Source organism: Falco punctatus (genome assembly GCF_963210335.1).
Source record: "Falco punctatus genome assembly, chromosome: 3".
In the NCBI taxonomy this organism is placed as follows: Eukaryota; Metazoa; Chordata; class Aves; order Falconiformes; family Falconidae; genus Falco; species Falco punctatus.
In genome coordinates, this window is record NC_137582.1 from 28,478,542 (window position 1) to 28,499,086 (window position 20,545).

A 20,545-nucleotide genomic window follows, 5' to 3' on the forward strand; every position below is an offset into this window, starting at 1 on the left:
AGCCTTGCTCTCCAGGCTCCTGGGTCTGTGTCTTTCTGCTGAGCTGGTAAAAATGACGGGCAGGTCTTGTGCAGGTCCCTGGGAAGTCAGAGCACCAGTTCATTAAAATCCAAGTGACCAGACTCCCTGCAATCATCATTATGCTGAGATGATAACGTCTGTGCTAGATGTGAAGTGGAGACCCAAGTACCCAAGGCCTCAGGAGCGCTGGTGATCTCCCAAGCCCACCCCCTCTCCTTTCCTCCACCCCCTTCTCATGGGAAAGCCCAGTTTTAGCTCCTGCCACCGAAGCTCACAGTCACTTCAGGATAAGCATCTATTTGTTATCATTCATTCCAAGTTGCTCACTCCGGGAGGGAGGACAATCTTCTGCATCAAGAGATAGCTGGCTGCTTGGGTCACATGCCTTGCAAGGCAACTTTTCTTCTGTGAAAGGAACCAGAAATTCATCTGAGACTGCTTGACTTTGATTGCGTAAGTCACCTCCACTTTAAAAACAAGCAAATATGCCCATTTGAAAAGAAACTTTTCCTAAAGATGGTCATAAAGCAGCCTATAGCTGGAATAAATCAAGGTACGGATGCTCCAGGGCCCTGGGATGTCTCACTGGTCACTCTATTGGTATTATAATTGGTCCACTCAAGTATCAGAAGTTTTGCAGGCTGAGTAACAAGATAAGAGGTGCTCTTGATTGTGTGTGGAGGTGAACTTCAGGCACGTACCAAGCAGTATCTCCACAGGAATTCTGCAGACTGCACAGCAACAGCCTCTGCCTCCCACGCAGGAGCCAGCTCACTCACCCAAAGGCTTCCTGCACCGGCTCAGCCACAGAAACCCGGCGGCCAAACGCCAGGGCAGGCGCGCAGGCTGCCCGTGCTGTACCATACAGCATGCCCAGAGAGAGCCCTAGCCTGCAAAGCCATGAAGTACTATTGTGAAAAGAATCTGCTGGCCTAAAATATGCGGTAGAACTTAATCAAAGCTGAACCTTATTCGCAGAGCTGCGGTAGCCAGCCTGTGTGAATTAAATGTATCTCGTTGCACTGCAGGCTCCACAGGAGAAAGTCAGGGGCAATTTTCTTTACTCCTACACAGGCGAAGTCAGAAGGACCTGCAGTAAAAGCAGCTGATTTGCTCCAGTGAAAGTAAAACCAGCCTGGTATAGTCCCATAGCTTGAGCATTAGGCAATATTTTAATGCCCAGAGGTTTTTTCCTGTTCATGGGATAAACCAAGGCACAGAGTTGGGTAGCTGTGGTGCAGCACTGCTTGCAGTGGCTGCTGGCACCTCTGCATCCCTGGACATCACAGGAGCCTGCAGGAGGGAGCTGCTTTGCTTGGCAGTGCAGCTCTGTGAGCAAGAGGATCTATGCCCCAGCAACCTTGGCTCTTATGGGCCACTGCTCCTGCCTGCTTGTTCATCTGGTCTGCCTTGCTTTTCCAGCGGCAGTCTCTCCCACTCCCCTAGTAGCATCCAATGCCCTCCCCAATGTATTTGAGAAAATCCCATGGACTGTACGCTCTGTTTCTCCACCATTAGCCTGCTTGTCCAGAAAAACCTTTATTATCTCGCTATATGATACAGTATTTAGTTGCTGCCCAGCTAAGTTGGATAAAGGTGCCCTGTACAACTGCTGGCTTCAACTCCAGCAAGGACGGCTACAACATATCACTGTGGCGCAAACACGGACCGAAGGCTGTAGTCCTTATCCAGGTACAGCCAGGGCTTTCATCCCAGCAGGAATTTTGCCCAAGCATCTACTAGGAGTTTCATTGATTGTTCCCAGTAAAGCTCCACAGATATTTCACATCAGGATAAACCTAAATTGAAAACACGGGTAAAAATGGAGTGTTGAGATGGAAGAGAAAATGGCACCGGGAAGGGAAATGCGGAAGAGTGCAGACAGTAATGAATGCAGGCAGGTGTTGTCATGATGAATCCCACATGCCTGTAATGAGATGGTCTTAAGGTCATTGCCTGTTCATGCTTTAATGTAACAGTGGAGACAAGAGGAGGCTGAGCTGGAGGAGACGTGCTTTCCACTGCCAATCTACCTGGGAACACAGACAAAACTTCTTCTCAGTCAAATGATGACAAGTAACTTCACCCCGGTGTGATTACGGAAAACTCTCTCGCTCTGTGCCAAGGCCAGGCTAGCACAGTGTGTTACACAGCCTCTGGCTAGTGAGCCAGACACCCCAGGAACTGAACCTGCCAATGTCCTGGAAAGCCAGATTGTGGGAAGCTCACACCCAGTCTTAAGAGTCATGCATAAGACTCTGGGCTTGAACTTTCATATTCAGTTACCCTATTTCCAAGACTGTTGCTGCAAGTAAATTGCTCGTGCTTGTGACTGGCCACCATCCAGCAGCTCTGGGGCACTATGAATGGGGACACATGGCCATTAAAGTGAGATTGCTAATTACAGCCAGTGGTTAATGCCATGGCCTCCGAGATACTTGTTTTAAATAACTGCTGAGTGCAAAAATTACTACTCTAGCTATGAGAGGCCCATAAAGCCATAAGCATCTCCCGTGAGAATCAGCTATGTAGTTCAGAAAAGGTGATTTTAAAGCAGCACAGTCGATCCAGGAACCTTAAAGCTTCATATCATCCTAGCAGCAGCTCCTGAGATAGACTGGGCCACTCTGGGGAAACCTGTGCCCTTTCCAAGACCTTCCACTTGCTCTTGAGGCTCATTTAAAGAAAAAAAAAAAAAAGTATGGGAAAGGACCTTATGGTTGCAAAGATACCTTTAAAACCAGTGTGAACAAACACAGGGCTGCAGGTGGCGAATATCGGCTTGTATACAAGTGTCTTGCCCAGTTCCCCTGATGCCGATCAATGCTCCGTCCCTGGTTAATTATTTTCCCACCCTATTAGCAGGTAAGGAGGACAAGTGTTTTGACCTTGCTGTAAGTGGTATTCCGTTTCTCTCCTGCAGCTTGATAGAGCTTGGGTCAATATGGTTCAAGTGTTGCCATCTAGGTCTGTGGTGCTGGGGGACCGGCTGCCGGCTGGCACGAAGCAGGAGCTGGTGCCCCAAAGCACAGCCCAGTGGCTACCCCAGTGCCCAGAGCTGGGGCTGCTCTGGAGCACAACAGGAGCTGAGCTGCTGCAGTGACCTGTGTTATGTTAGCAGTCACACTTCAGACTCTGGTCGGCAGCTGTGTGGAATAAAATCACTTTATTTTCCAGGGAAATCTCTGTTGCTGGTGACGCCAGGAGCTAGGGTTAGCAAAACCGCGCACACACATGCGTATACATACACGTATTTACCACCAGCCTTCTCTTTTATACAGCGTTATCCCACCTGTACAGCACTGGAGAGCTGTATGGGATATGCATGCCTGACCTCCACACTAGCTAACCTGAGCCTCCAAAGCATTAACCACAGCTTGACAACTCTCTTGGGGTTAATTCCCTCCCTTAATTCTCAATAGCCCCAAAGGGTTTTGGTTTATTATAAAAAAATTAAATGCTTTTCTTGTTAAACTACAGATCTTAGATGCAGTAACTCTGTGCTTATTTTCTTTTGCCTGTAACAGTGCTGCAACTGAATGCTTCCAGCCTTCTTTCTCCCTCTCTGTTCCCTAGTGACTTATCTAGGCAGGTATTTTCTAACTATCCTATGCAGCCTCCTAAGAGATGTTGTTCTTTCCAGGTACCAGCTGAAAAGTGCAGCTGCTCAGAATAGAGCAGAAATGGTAAGGCAATATGTCAGTCTGGAATGAATAATACAGTTCTTTGCATAGCAGGGGTTGGTTTTGTTGCAAGAAAAAAAAAGGTGATAAGATCTTAAAGGCAGGATACCTTTACCACAAGTTATACATTCCTCTGTTGAATTCACTCTTCAGGTGGAGTCACAAGCAGCTCTTAGTCTTCAACGCTCTACATTGTATTGTATAATAATAAATATTATTCTATTTTTATTTTTATTTTTATTTTTAAATATTATTTAACAATAATTATATTATTAAATATAATTTTATTTATATTTAATATAGTATATTAAGATAAATATAAAATAAAAATAATGTTTATATTATAATATAAATGTAAATAAAAATCTAAATATTATATTATATAAAATATTTATAATTATACAATACAATGTAGAGCATTGAAGACTAAGCGCTGCATATATATATTATATTTATATAATAAATATATAAAATATAATAATAATAAATAAGTATTCTTAATTGCTGTGTCATTCTGCCTGCCCATAACATCCCAGGGATATTATTTTAAGGAAACTGTTTTTTCCTGGGTGTGTGTGTGGGTGTGTGTGAGGGTGGTGGACCTTACAAAATTTGAAATGTTATTTCCACATGGTTAAGACCACATTTGTAGTCATCTCCTCAAGGGACCACACAGGTGAAGAGCATCACCTTCTGCCTTACACATCATATGAAAAGAGGATCTCACGTGCTTTGTTTTCTGGTGTTCTGGTCCCAGCATGAACACTGCCTGTCAGCACCAGCCACTGGGAGGACTCCTGCCGACCTCATCTTAGTTTTGAAGGTTTTTTTCTGTAGGACAACATAATCCAAAGTAGCTCAATCCCAATTATTTCATGGCACATGCTAACGTAGAACCAGGAGGCCAGGTCAGCCTCAAGTCCAGACTTGCTTGCCTCTGCTCAAGTGGAAATCAAAATTACAACTAACCCACGAGGTTTTCTTACACCGGTAAATTCTGATGGTGAACAAACCACCAGTGCTGAGGTCCCATCCAAAGAGTTGAGCTTCTGATTTATGGCACATAAATCGAGATGACTTAAATGATGAAAGCACTTGTATTATTTGCCTGTCCATGCAGTGCTGTCTTCCTTATTTTATTTATTATGGGGGAAAATTTGTAAAGGCTTCCCAAGTAGAGAAAATTACTTCTCTTATTTCCAGCTGGCATTCAGAATGAAGGAGATTTTCTTGTACTTTTTAAATTACAGTGTCCAAATCCTGAATTAAGACTATTCAAGGATGTTCCCAGTGCAGTAAAGGAAGGCTCTGCAAAAGGAGTAATCCCACCTCACCTAACCATCTTAGTGGAGTTCAACACATTTGCTCTGGAGGGGCCTGACAGCTGGATGTAGTCCATCCAGTTGTGGCCCATCTTAAATAGCAGACAAGTTCCCTGCCTCATTCACCATCCTGATAAACGTCACACTTTCTGGGAGAAATTACTTCAGCTCTCTGAAGATTCAGAAGAAGCATGAAAACTTGAATAAGGCTCTTACTTTCTTCAGAGCTCTGAAGAGAGGGAAGGTTTCCAGCTCCCTGACTAGCAGCTCCCTTGCTGAGATGAAATTTGGCACTTTCTCCTCCTTTTTCTGACGAGAGGCAGCCAAAGAGGAACCAGTCTGCTTCTGCTCTTATATCAGAGACATGTTCACACACTCACATACATGCATGCATACTTGCACACTCAGGCATTGCTTCCCCCAGATCCTCACAGTATCTTCTCCGTATGTGGCAAACGAGTAAGTGGACAACTGCTGCTGCTGTAGCCATACATAAATACAAAATATACATACAAAAATAAGGCAAGAGCATGGAGAAGGAAGGAGCAGCAGGAATAGAAGCAATGAAGGCACAGCAAAGCTATGAAATCAGGCCAGGTGAGAGGATGGAGTAGGGCTGACCTGGTCAGATTAATCATTTCGGCTCCCAGTGCAGCAGCATGCCCATGCCAGGGACTCAGCAGACACACCAGAGGAAGGCAGACCTCATCCTGGAACATCACAGTCCTGAGAAGGACATTGGATTTGCCATGCCTGGCCACCACCACCACAACACATCCCATTTTTGGCCATGTTACCCCAAAGCCACCCCACCAGTGATGTTTTCTGTGCAGCTCCTTGTTGGCCAGCCCTGTGGTCACCTCTGTGCCACAGCCCAGCTCTGTCAGGTGGCTGACGCCCTGCTGGGGTCAGCGTGGCTTCCAGGTTTCTCAGGGCTAGTATGCATCAACCTGTCCTATAACTGTCTGTTCCCACCCAGATGGAGAAACCAATGGGCCTGAATGGGACCACGTGCCTCAGCGAGCCTCAGGCTTTCTGTACAAATACATTTCACCTGGAAATGGGTTGTGCAGCTATTTTAGGTCAGTGTTGTGGTTTAACCCCAGCCAGAAACTATGCCCTACACAGCCATTCGCTCACTGCCCCCACATCAGGATGGGGGAGAGAATCAGAAGAGTAAAAGTGAGAAAAGCTGTGGTTTGAGGTAAGGACAGTTTAATAGATACAGCAAAAGCCGCACACGCAAGCAAAGCAAACCAAGGAATGCATTCACCCCTCCCCAGGGGCAGGCAGGTGTTCGGCCACCCCCAGGAGAGCAGGGCTCCGTCACACCTAACGGTTACTCGGGAAGACAAACACCATCACGCCGAACATCCCCCCCCTTCCTCCTTCTTCCCCCAGCTCTATATGCTGAGCACGGTGTCATGGTATGGGATATCCCTTTGGTCAGTTGGGGTCAGCTGTCCCAGCTGTGCCCCCTCCCAATGTCCCGTGCCCCTCCAGCCCTCTCGCTGGCAGGGCCCAAGAAACTGAAAAGTCTTTGACTTAGTGTAAACATCACCCAGCAACAACTAAAACATCAGTGTGTTATCAACATCATTCTTACACCAAATCCCAAACACAGCACTGCACCAGCTACTAAGAAAAAAATTAACCCTGTCCCAGGCTAAACCAGGACAGTCAGCAGGAGCCTGATGCCAGAGCACAAGCAGGGCCAGTGGCTCAGCCAGCACAAGAGCGGGGCACCACGGGTGACACAAGGCAGGACAGTCCACAGCCCCTGCACAAGGAGAGCAGGGCAGGGCCCTCGACTGTAGCCAGGGGCAGCCAAGAGTCTGGGTCCCCAAAGTCTAAAGCTTCAGCCACCAAATCATAGTCATGTGTCTCAGGAACCTCAAATATAGCAAATTCAACTTCTGGCTCTGGCTGCGAAGCCAGATGGCCATCTTCAGTGCTCCTCACCAGGGAAGGAGCCACCAAGACAGCAGGGTTGGAATGACAACACGCAGCAATGTCAGCTGGGACAGCCCAGTGTAGATGCCTTCAGAAGCAAACCACCTCCATTTCTTTCACAGGCAGATCTAATCAAGGAAAGACAAAAGACACAGTGGGAAGGGACCTCAGGAGGTCTTTTGTCCGGCCACCTGCTCAAGAAGAACTGTCACCAAGTCTACAGCAGGTCAGTTATGGCTTTGCCTGGTGCAGTCCTGAAAACATCCAAGGACAGAGACTCCAAAGCCTGGCTGGATAAATCATTCCAGCACTGTACTCCCTCCTCATGATTTTTTTCTTAATGTCCAGCCCAAAACATCACAAGATGGAGGCCATTGCTCCTTGTTTTACCTTCTGCCATTGCAAAAAAGAGTTTGTCTCCACTGCCTTTGTAACTGCCCTTCCAGTAGATGCATGTTACTGCCTTTTCCCTCATACCTCCTCTTAAAAACAAGCCCAGATTCTTCAATCCCAGGCCCCTAACCATCACAGGAACTCTTCACTGGCTCTTCTCCAGTTTCTCAGCATCCTGCTGTAACTGGAACAGTATGCCAGGAGTGTCTCACCAGCGCAGAGCAAAAGGAGCAGTAACTCCCTCTGATCTGCTGGCTCCACTCCTCCTACTGCCGCCCAGCATGCAGTTTGCATTATTTGCCATGTGCATTATGAGCACATCGTTGGCTCATACTCTTCTTCCATGAACTTGTGAACTTATTTCTGAACTTCTTTTGTTAGTAGCATGCTTCTTCCTACCCTTTATGACCCTAGCTAGTTTTACTCCCAAAGGGACTTTGACCTTCCTGATTTTGTTCCTAGATCCTCAAGCAGTTCTTTTACACTCTACATGTGCTGTCTGTCCTTGTTTCCACTTCTTCTTTGCACTCCCTTTTGGCAGTTTGGTTCATTTGGAAGCCCCTTGCTTAGGCAAGCAGCCCTTCTCCTAAAATTCCTGGTCTGACTGACCAACAGGACAGTTTGCTCCTCGGGTCTTAGCCTTTAAAAATTAGCCAGCTTCAGGGTACCTTTTTGCCTTACGGCAGCTTCCAACTCTTCCTAGCAAATCCCTAAACATGCCCAGATCTGCTCTCCTGAAGTAGAGAATCCTGATTCTGCAGCTTGTGGGCACAGCCTTCCTCCAGAGCCTGAACCCAGTCACCTCAGGATGAGGAGGTAGCCCCATGGTCTCAGCTGTAGCTCACACACCATCAATGAGATTTTTTTCCAATTACCATCACTCATGGTGGTTAGATGCAGACCTGCATTAATATTCGGCATTTCAGTGCTAAGAGGTGCCTTTCTGGGCACTTCTCAACACACACTCACAAGTGGTTGTGTAATGCTTTATGCCGTCAGTGTACCAGACAAAGCCTAAGCAGTCACAGGTATGACACCAGCAACTCCTACAAAACACTGAAGGTTGGGCAGGAGAACAAAACCATCATTACAAAGGGTTTGAATAAAGGTGCTTCAACACTCCTCACGCGGGTACCTGGTGGGGTCAGGGCCTGGGGGCAATGGCAGCTCTGCTTTCCCCAAAGTCTGAAGGGGAAATAAAGTCTCAGCATATTTTTCTCACTTGACTTCTCTTCCCCAGGAGGAAGCAAGCATTTACATTACAGCGCGGCCAGTTTTGCACCTTTCCTTTTGCTACTAGGTTGTCACATCCAGTCCTTGGGGACCTCTCTCTGATGGTTTCTGCTGTCAGAGGGCACCTCCTGGCAGAGGGTGCTGAGGGCTACCCTGACTCAGAAGCCAGGACCTGCACAGTCTCCTCTGACTGCTTTTTGAGGCAGCCCAACTCATCCCTCCTCAGCCTTCTCCTTGCAAAACAGAACAGAGTGGTGACTGTGCACAACGGCAGCACCCTCCCACACGGCTGCACCATCTTTGCCGTCTTCCCCGCCAGGGATCACTATTGCTGTAACTGCTTCCACCTGCTTTAATGCCAGGGTAGGTCTGGGCCATAATTAACCTATTTTCTATTATGTAACTAGCTACACCCATAAACGAGAAATAAGTTGAGTTTTACCCAGACTTCTTGCCCAAGGACTCGGCCTCAGACTGCTCCCACAGATCTCCAGGAAGAGAGCTTTTGGTGGTGCTACACTCCAAGAGGCAGCTCCTGTCCCTGGCTCACAAGGTGCTGCTGTTGGAGACCCAACCTGTGCTCAGAAACCCAACTCTACAAGCCCTTGCAATCAATTGACCTAAATATCTACTGGCATTTCCTAAGGCAGGTGACTAAACCTGAGGGGATGCAGCTGACAGCTGTTCACCCCAGAGACTAATAGTTGGGGACAGTGTGTGTGGAAGTCCATGAGACTTCCCCATAGACATCCACTGCAGCGTAAATGGAAAGAGAAGGGAGGTGATGAGAGGTGTCAGAAAGACAAGGCGGCCTTCTGCCTCCTGGGGAAAAGGTATCTGCTGGGAGGGTGGCTTTGCCCAGGGCAAGGGGAGGCAGCTTCTTTCAAGAAACCTTCCAAATAGCAGCAAGCAGGCTGGTCCCGTGAACCCACCTCAAGGCGGGGAGGTACGTGCCAGAGCATCAGGCACAGGCATGTCCACTTTTCTTTTCATGCTTATTAGACCAGCGGGTACTTGATTTTTACCATGTAAAACAGGATTTTGGGAGCGCTGACTCTCCCTCCACTGGAAGAGCCAATAACCCAGTCGGCAAAGAATCCTTGTAGGAATTGCAGAAATTACTCCAAAAGTGAGTTGCACCCTGTTGGAAAAGGGTTGCAGAGGCACCTCTTCCCTTCTGAAAGGCACGGTACCTCCTCCTGTCTAAGTCTGGAAGAAAGGTTTTGGCACCTAACTTCAAGGGGAAGAGGGAGGTAAGGGCAGTGAACCCCACGTGCAGGCTCACCTCTCCCTCCAAGTCTTACATTTTGAGGATGAGCAGGATCCAGTCCCAAAAGCTGTCTTGCACGTTTCCTGCTGGCCACCTTTCGGGCTCCGCACACATGTTCTGAGGATCCTGCTTAGGGGGCCCTCCCTCCCTGCATGCCTCCGGGGAGTCTACAGCTATATGTAAGAGAATCCCACAAGAGCAGAGTGCCCAGCCTTGGCTGCAACTGATGTTGGAGCTCCGTGGCCCAGCACCGAGACTCTCCATAGCTTCCCAGCTGGAGGCATAGATGGAATGATGGGGCTGTCGGTGCTGCACCTTCACCCAAGTGAGCCCAGTCTGCCTCCAGCAAGGCAAAGTAAATGCTGTTCCATTTGGCGTGCTGGGGTCTGCTCCCCATGCCCCACACAACCCCCACTCAACCCCACACAACACATGGCCCACTTAGAGGGATGGTGCTCCATGCCGAGCCCTGCAGAGGCAATCGCCCCAGCACAGAATCTGCCAGGCAGGCTGTGCCAGCATGAAAGAAGGTGAGCAGGGAAGGCAGAGAATTGTAAAGAAGCGCTGTGAGTTCAGGATGTGGGATTTCAGCTTTTCCACCTATCTCCAGTACAAGAGCAGAGTGTTTGTGGTATTATGTACTTCATCCACATTTCTTCTGGGTTTTGGACAGTGATACAGCATCATGTGTATCAATAATACTTGCTCACAATGCTGGAGTTACATGAACATGTTCAACGTATAGCTCTGGGGACTCTGTGTTTTTCATGCAGGACACCAAGCTCAGACCAGCTCAGATAATTTGTCAGGAAAGATGCCACATCCCTTTTTGCTGTTGTCGTCATGAGTCTGCACCAACACTTCAAGGCCCTGAGTTGAGGTTCTGCACTTCTGCCAGGACTGCAGGGAGCCCGTTTTCTCCTCCTTCAGGGGCAGCCTCTTCCAGCCTGTTGACCACCTGCGGACCCAAATTTCACCATTTTTTTCTCATGCTAATCCTGATGTCTGTACTGGATTTCAGCTGGATGATTGGCAGTCTTTCTGGGGTTCCACTGGCACAGCTCACTTTCACTCCTGAGCTGAGCCCTAGTACTGCTGGGATGCGAGAAGGGACTTGTGTCCTTTGGCTCTCAGCTAGGTTTCTGAAGATGTAGTTTTCATTCCTGTCTCTGTCTTTGCTGCACAACATTAAGCAAATGATCAGCAGCGAGGTTTTTCAAGGACCTAGCATTCACCAGCACAGCTTGGTCTTCAGGGCATGCAGGTCTTGCTAATGTACCATGATGGAGGCGCAGATTTTAGTAGGAGATTTGGGATTTAGTATTTTTTTTTCTTTTGACCAGCCAGAGAACTGTTGTCTTAGAGCAGTCTGGCTCTCTGCTTTGCCCAAATGGAAATTACACTCTTTCTGCCCTGAGCTTGGCTTTCCTTATGCCTCATTTCTCCATCAGTGAAGCTGCACCACAAATTCTTCATTGAGGTATTTATAGGAGAAATACATGGGCTTTTGAGGCAGTGAGCCTCGCAAACCAATGCTAGGGTATGTCCTGGGCACCAGATCCGGGTGGTCACTGCTGTTAAACTGCTTGAATGTCCCTCAGCATGCAAAAAACTTTCCAGGTGTAATTCAGGACTAGCGACGGGCCAGGGACCTGTCCTGACAACGTGTTCTGTTTTAGAGGCTGAGTTGAACAGGCAAGAGGTAGGGTGGTCTCAGTGCCTGAGGCTGGTTCAATGTGTCTCTGATGTGCCCATATAAATATCACCCCAGATTCTACAGTGCAGGAGAACAAGAGAAAATAAAATGCACAATATAAGCACTGATGTTGAGAAGCTCGTGTTTTAATTTATTTCACTGATGGGTGTAGAAGTCATATGGTTAATCCTATACGTAAATATGCACACATCACACTTGGAATATGAAATAATACTGAGTCAAAAATGTAAGTTTAGACTTTGTTGCTTTGAATGCTACTTTCAGGCTTTCCTGAATGCAATTGTTATTTGTAAGTGTTCTCAAACACTTCAGAAAAAAACATCATTTTTATGCTGTGGGTTGTCTGCAAATGTTCATTTTGACAAGTTGCTGTCTGTTACTGGTATTGGACTAGTCACACAGTGTATCTTATGTTCCCTAACTGGATGACAAGCTTGTAAAACAGAAGAATAGCAAGTGACAGATACTAGCATGATTTCTGGTTATTTTTTATAGTTCCCGATTTCATGGGCACTGGAAGCTGTACAAATATCATGAACAGGATATTAGAAACAAGGAGATTATTGGAAAGTATGCCAGCAGTGGCTAACCTTGTCATAAAATGAAAGGCTTAATGATTAATCAGGTAGCTTTCCTTCATACAATTAGCATTCAGTTGCTAAGATGTACAAGGAAAGGTTTATAGGAAATAAGTGATAGGACACAGTAAGGTTTGGTATGTGAAGGACTCATCTCAAACCTCTTGGTACATCAGAGAAAATGTTTCACAGATGTTTCACTCCTATTTAAACACAGGGGAGAAAAAAGGGAAATATTCCTAAAGCTCAAAACAAAAACCTAGCAGCCCAGAGGCTAATGATCTCTCCTCTTAAGATGTTCTCCATGCCACTCTCTTCCACTCTAATGAATTCAACATAGTTTTGAGCTAGAACAACAATCATAGAGAAGTATCTTGTTCTCAGGAACTTCCACCTAACATATACACAGCAAGCACCTGGAGTCCCAATTAATTCTTGCACAAAACTGCAATAATTAACTGTCTGATTCCTGGATTACAGCTCAGTGCAAATTACCAGTCTAACAAAAAAAACCTAACAACCAAACAAGCTTTTAAAATTAATTATAAGAGTAGAAACAGTTCAGAATTTTAACTGATTCAAAAAAATACATTTCTGAATAAAAATTATGCTTAAAATATTAATGTTTAGCTAGAAGAATTATAATTCATTCAAAAGCGAAATTTCAATATGGAGTATGTGGCTTTGGTAGCATTCTTTATGCACAAGAAGAGCCAAGAAATTCAGCAGGGTACATAAAAGATGGTAGGATATTTCTCTGGAGCATCTTTTGCAGTTATTTGCCAAATTCAGTTCTACTCTGCTCAAGATTTCATGTTCTAACCTGTCAGAATTATGGAAAGGGATTTTGAAGGTGAAACACAAACTTCAAGTCAACAGGTGAGTGTATCCAAGTTGAGAGGTGGATGCTAAAGGAAAATGTTCCTTTCAGTCTCCTTTTCCTTAAAGCTCCTTAAAAAGAAAATAGGCTTCCGTGAGAGGCTTTGGACTATGGCATCAGCACAAAGCAATGTGAACCTCTGGTTGGTATCAGATGGTCCAAGAGGTGTAATGTTGTGCACATGCTCTTATAACCTATATGATAGTAATGGATTTGGTCTGAATTAGATCAGAATAAGGAAACTGTTATCACAGTTGAAAGGCAATATCCATATTATCCACCCAGAACAAGAAGCATTCTTCCTATCATCCATGCAACCAAGTTTCCTGGAACTCAGACTTTATGCCTTTTGGTGGTTTATGGCTGATGAAGGTCAGGGGAGAATATCCACAGTCATCAAAAAGGTTTTCAAATAAGCAAAATTGTGACCATAGTGGTGAAGAGCTTTGAAGAACCTAATGCAATGCCGATAAATGCAAGAAAGTACCTGCTAGAAGGGAAAAAAAAACAGTGCCTGCTACACATTGCGGAGTCCTAAATGAACCTATTGAGTCTGTAAAGACCTGTGGGCATAAATCTAGCTTTAGGCAGGGGCAGTAGAAGTAGCAAGTAGCAAATGAAAAGAGCAAGTCTGCATACAAATAGAACCTGGTTCACCTACCACATCTCCCCTGCCAGCCCCTCTGAGTGTAATGGGAACCAAGACGAAGAAAGCACCATGGGCCCAGCAATCAGGCCACCCTCCCTCTACTTGGCAGACACCAGCAATTTAGAAAGGACTTATGAGTCCCCAGTGAAGGGCAGGGCTCTCCTGTAAATGCCTTCAGTTCAACAAACACTTCCGCAGGCAGCTCTCGAAGATGAACAGCACAGGCTTAGCGAAACGGAGGGATTCAAATTTGTATATAAATTGTGAACAGAACTGAAATGAGAAAGAGGTTCCCCAAGGAACTATTTCAGCCTCAGTACTATCATTAAATTCAAACCTCATTAATCACTATGCCAACCATCCAGGCTTAAAGGCAGAACAACCCATTTCTGGTGGGGGGTAGTACAACCAAGGGACTGCAAGTGTCATGCCCTCTCTGCAAAGGAAAGACAGAAAGGCCTGAGAAGTACAAAATTCACCTAAATTAAGGTGCTTCTAGACCTCATTCCAGCAACCAGCGCTACCTTCATCACCCCACATACTCAGCAGGGAAGGACAGAGATGTTACTCCTCCCTGGCCGCTACCACAGACCAGGTGGAGTCAAACACCCATCAGCTGGGGCAGAATTCACCTAAGACCATCACGGAGGAGCTGGGCGGCTGCTGTGTGTCGGCTGTCTCTGTCTCCTCTGCAATCAATGGAGAGGGACAGGCACTCTCAGGGATGACTCACCGCCTCCTAAGTGAGGTGTCTAAGTAGGTGGGATGACTCATCCTTGGGGTGGTCCTCTCCACCAATGTTCACAGAATCCTAGATCATAGCATAAATTATATGCCTGCCTTTCAGATGGGAAGTGAAATGAGTTCCTGTCTTGCATGACAAGACATTATTTTCTCTGTTTTCTTGCACATACTTATGACCTAGGACTTTTGAAGGAATGTACCACCTTGTCTGGGACCTGATGCGTTTAGTTAAGACCTTATGTATGCAGGAGGCTGAAACTACGAAACGGTTTTCACACCTTTAGATAATTCATACTTCAATTATATCTCAGGCCCTTTCCTTCATGTAGTGACAGTGTCATAAAGGCCACTGTGAGGGTCAGGTCCACATTCTGACAGGTGACCAGCGTAGGCAGCACTACACTGGTTGTCATGTTCTAACCCGCAACACAGAATATTTCATCACTAAGGTGGTAACATATACGGGACATGAAACACAGAACATTCTGACACCCTGTTCTGTGTTTGCCATCTTCCCGTGAACCCACAGCATCATGAGCAGGCATGCTGAGGGGTGGACGGTCAGCAAGTCTGCAGTCTCACTTAAAAGATCGTTATGTAAAGACCAAAACTGAATAAATTAGAATAGCTTAATAAGTAGCCTTAGTGTAAGGATTTTGTTTTTCTTGTAGTATTAGAACCAAGGAAAAAGTTCTTACCTTAGGTCAGAAGCAGAGAGAAAACCACTAGTTATCTGGGACCTGCACCAGCTCCCCAGTACGCCTGGGCAGATACCTCCTCTCTGCTTAGAGACTGACTGAACTGCCTGCACAGGACCCAGAAAACAAAAAGCAGGACTCAGAAAAGGTACTAGGATTTCCTTTTGGGGAAATCCAGAGATCTGCCACTGGGCCATCGGGGATGCCACTTCTGCTCTCTGATCTTTGTTAACACATCTCTGGATCAAAAGTGTAAAGTCCTCCTGAAGACAAAAAAAAAGTTTGACTTCATCATTTATGGAGTCAGGCCACAAGGACAGGATCCAAAAGCTTTGCTTTGCATCCAGATGCGCTTTTTTGTTGCTGTCTTCCCTAAGGGGATAAAGATCTTCCTGTCTGTCAGATTGTGGTTATGTTAAATGCTTTAAACCCATGTCTCATAATGAACACCACTGAGAGCGTCAGCTCTGTACAGCAGATGGCTGCAGAACGTGAGTGCCCTGAGAAATCTAGGAGATGGTCCTGAGCTGTGCTTTTGTTATCTGCCTTCAGCTGACGCTGGAAAACCCAATACACCACTTTGACACCGAGGATGCTAAGCCTCCACCAGCATCACCCTAGCACAGGTCCTGCCTTCTTGAGACGTGGAGTTTGGAAGTGTGATTTCATTTCTTACACATACAGTAGCCATTTTACACCTGTAAGAACACCTTTTGCACCTCTCATGACTAGCTGGTTTTTTTCTTGGCACAATTCAAAACGATACTTTTTTCTGGGCATCTTGGAAATCTAAAGGAGTGGATAAATTGCCTGTATTTCAGTAGAGAAACACAAAATGAGCATTGTATTTCAAAACCGGTTAGTAATGTTCATGGAGAGCTTGATTCCACCAAAGTTAGTCATGCTGAGTAGTTTCTTATTCCACAAGTAGCCTATTCATCTCAATTAGATTAGTCACAGCATAAGGAGAGTAGAATTGGACTCTGAATAATTTCAATTAAATTTCTTCTGTTAAAAAGTACTGTTAATTAATATTTCTCATTTCTTCAGCATTTGGTGAATATGTTTTAACTATGCATAAATATTACTCATTTTATAAATTTCCCTCCCATGAAACAAATCTTGATGCTTTGTCAAATTCTACTTAGCTTTTTAATACAGTTTTTGCCTAAGCATAATTCTCTGCATAATCTAAACAGAAGCGTCAGCCCAGAGCAGGCATAGCTTTACCCTGCTAAAGTTTAGAATACTGGCAATTAGGGCCACATTTCTTATGCACAGAATTAGGAGAATTATATGACGGATCTAATGAAATTAATATTATCTTTTCTATGTGGAAAGTACTTAGTCCTTTAATATTATCCTACCTATGTAGGGAAGTGCTAAGTTCTGCATTTACCCTCATGGTTGAACACAATGCAGTTTTGCAACTGGCAAATCAAACCCCTCCTCCACTCTTTCATGCTGCGTTGGTTCTACTTCTTTGTACATAAGAGGTCCTCTTCTGTTAACTGCAGTGGTGGTAAATACATTGCAGAGTGTCAGTATGCATGTATCTTTAAACACAGGTGAGAGGTGTCTTATGGAGAGTCTAAAGCTTGCTATGGCTTTGCTCCGAAGAATAACTGAAGGAAGGAGCTGTGCTTCTAGGAAGAGATGCTACAGCTAGATGAAGTCCATCCATCAGGGGGTAGTGCTTCCCCTGCACCCAGGTAGGAGGGCAGGGGGCACTGGCCTCCAAAAGCAGGGGTGAGGAGATTGTTCCTGGGTCTAGTTGGTCACACGTGCTAAGGGCTCGGTTTCTGTATCGGTGCTGATCGTAGGCAAGGGTATAACCAGCTCAATGAAAGGTTCAGCATAAGCTTCCAGAGCGAAATGGAAGGACATTCATCTGCCATGGACAGCACCAGAAGGAGATTGCAGAGGCCAGGGCAGCCAGGTGAACTTTGGGTTTGAGGTTCACCAGCTCCAGTCTGACAGGGACACTCCTGAACCATTTCTGGAGTGAGAGCTGTCCTGTGACTCGGTACAGCAGGGATGAAAAGGGGCCACCATTTGTTTGCCTGATCTGTCACCGGGTAAATGCCAGAACTTACTGGCACTTAGACAGGCTTCTGTCAGAAGTATCTTCAGCCGACAAAAATATCTGGCTACCTCTGCCCAGGGGAGGCTTCTGCGAGAGCCTCTGGAAACATCTGAACAACATGTTCCATCTGCTGGCCCCCGTATCCACAGTGGTTTTAGGTGGTATTTGATGAGGTCCAAGTCTGTGCTCATATCTTAAGAGCTCGTCTTTGGTGCACTACAAGTGAGCTATAAAGGTTAGAGGGAAACCTGAAAAAGGGAGTATCTCTCTCTGGTTTTGCTGGATGCTTGGACATTTCTCTTTTTTACTTCTCCTGTGAAATTGATACCTGCCAGAAGTTTCACTCTGTTGTCTTACATAGCCATACCAATTGTCTCCCCTGTATCACTGCTCCTGACAGACACACAGCTGCCCCCTCCCATACAAGCAGCTGATCTCTGAGGCTATCTAGAAAATTAAGGAACCAGACCAAGAACCACAAAGCAGACAGATGCCTCACTTCCATTAATTTCTATGCGTATTAGGTTGTGTTATAGATCAGGACCTTCAGTCATTCTGAACACAGAATGTAAGCAAAAGTCATGTTACGAATGCAAAAGAGGCACACTTGTTTCATGATGCTACACTAGGATATTCAAACTACATTACAGAGGAGTAGCTTTGGGGAAAACAATGTTTGTCAGCATCCTTGAATACTGAAAGTTTAAAATCCATGAGCAGAGGCACTAAAGAGATGATCGAACCTCTCCAACCAGTCATCCAGAATGCAGTATTAATTTGCTGCTCTACCAAACGCTGAAATGCCATCCTTAATAGATAGGGACTGATTTGCTAAGTTTGGTGTTGCTTGCCTCTGGGATTTATAGGGAAAACAGCAAGATCAGAAAGAATTAACACTTTATCCTATAATATCTCATTTCTCTGAGAGCATCTGAGAACAATTTACAAATAGCAGTGATCCTTCACTGATGCACGGTATGCCAAGTGCGCTATTGCCTCAGAAGAATGGACAAAGGACCACTGTTGCTCTCCTCCTTAGCGAGTATAAAAATAATGAAGAAACAAGGACAACTTTCCATGACTTTCATGGATATTTCTTTTAGAGCATTCCTTGTAAAATAATTAAAAATAAATGGTGCACATAGGTACTGTTTTTCTTTACCATAGAAAAGATCTTCCCATAGGACCAGTAATGGCAGCCTACAGCAGCAATACTGGTTTCCATAATCTCAGAAGCTGCATTTTCTAGTTGCTGACACTGAACAGCTGGTCTGGTTTGTTTCACATAACAAAGACGGTATAAATTAAGTTGCCATGTGAATCAAGAATGAATCCCACACACAACGAGATAAGCAATAACTTTTATTTGGCTTTGTGCACTAGAAACGTTCGCAATACTGAAACCTACCATCCTGCAGTGAGGGAAAGATATATATTGTGCCATTTCTTTTGAACACCAAAGACATTCCTTTAGGCTTTGATTTTAAGAGTAGGTGAATCCATATAAAATATATTTTTTTATTTTTAAACCTTTAAAGAAAATTTCTGCAGTGTGGCTGTGTTTTTCTTCAACAATGTAGGTCTTTTATCCTATTTGACATTCACATAAACACAGTTATATACAGGGGTTAATGAATATCCCGTTTGCTGATGGTACCCCACAGAGCTGCGTTTTATTGCAGTGACATAACTTCAACAGATACCTCACCTGTCAGCCTGGAGGTGTAAGACTGAGGGTTTCTATATTCTCACTTCACTTATACAAGTATGCTTTCAAAAGAAATTGTTTCTGGCAGCGGTCAGCTGGCATTTCTGGATGACCTAGTTCCCTCCTGAGGGATGATTCCTAAAACCACTTAATTCAAAGGCAATGATACTTACTTCTTTAAAAACACTGAAAAAAAAAAGAATACCAAACTCAGTGTTGTGTTTATCTGGCTGGTTCTTCTGTCCTGGCTCAGAAATACCACACTTTCAAGAGAAAGCTCATTTTTGGCATATCCAATCAAGTAAGGGTTAGTGTCTCTCATGTGGGAAAAAGTATAGAATAAGTAGCTTCAAAGGATCATCCCACCACCTTGTTCTTTGCCCGTTTTTGCTTTAGAAATACCAGCCTTTGCCGTCTTCCCAGCTGCCAGCAAGGGGAGGCAACTGGGAGCCTTGCAAAACGGGAAAATTCAGCCTCATTGGTCCACCTTCTTTCACTCTTTGAGCAAAAACCTCTCTGAACCCATTGGAAGGACAGGCCCTTTTCCTCAGATGTTTGAGCGTGTCTCTACATCATTTCCTCTTCTGGAATAGTGCCATCACAATTCCCTTCTTGGAAGAGTTTTCCCAGTGTGCAAAGGCCCAACCGATGTGCAGCCCCCAGTGAAGGATGTGCCGATGGCTGTGCTGTTGGAGGAACAACGCCGACTGCACCCTGCCCTCAGCCATAGCCTGCTGCATGGGCGTCCCCAGGACCCTGTAGGATCGATCACAGTGAGCGAAATGGAGTGCAAATGCTCTCTAAATCCTGCTTATCTAGCAAGAAGATTTGCAAAGAAAGAGCCCTGTGCCCCCTCATCTTGCACAGACGGTCTGACTCACTGGACTCAGGATTCCCATCTGGATGTCTCTTTGAAAGATGGGTGCAAGCCAAAGAGTTTGTCTATTCTTAGCCTTAGCTGTTACAAAGATAGTTTCCCCCATAAAAATCTACTTTCGTTCAACCATCTCAGAGAACACCTGTCTCTAAGCAAACACAGCAGCCAGAGCAGTGCGAATCCTGTTCCCTCCTCATTTTAATGAGGTGTTAATATCAGAGCTTGCTAGAGATTATGTAAGTGCTAACATTGCTAAGGAAAACCATGAAAAAAAACCCAAAAATAAATAGAAGTCAAATAATTTGAACCCCATCACCATGCAGTGCCAGCTACAGGAACGTGAACTGCGATTTGAGGCTGAAAAGTCTTCTTACATCTCCTGTGCTCCAGAAATAACACCGCTTGCTTGCCAGCTTCTCGGGCCAGCATCTTCCCACTTTCTCCCATGCTGCCTGAGGATGTGGCGTGTCCTAGCTGATGTGATCCATAAAACTATGCCACTCTCCTCTTCTCCACAGCCCTGCTCCCCTCCCGCTCACACTCCCGATCCCGGCAGGAGATTGGCACCTGGCAGCCAAGCAGCAGCAGAGAGGAAAGCCAGAGGGGGCAGTGTATATTAAAAAACAACCGCACAGTCTCTTAAACTGTCTGGAACAAAATTTTGCAATAACTGGCTTGTGCACCCATGTGATCTTATCACTGCGAGCCAGGGTTTTCAGAGGGAACTGAAAGG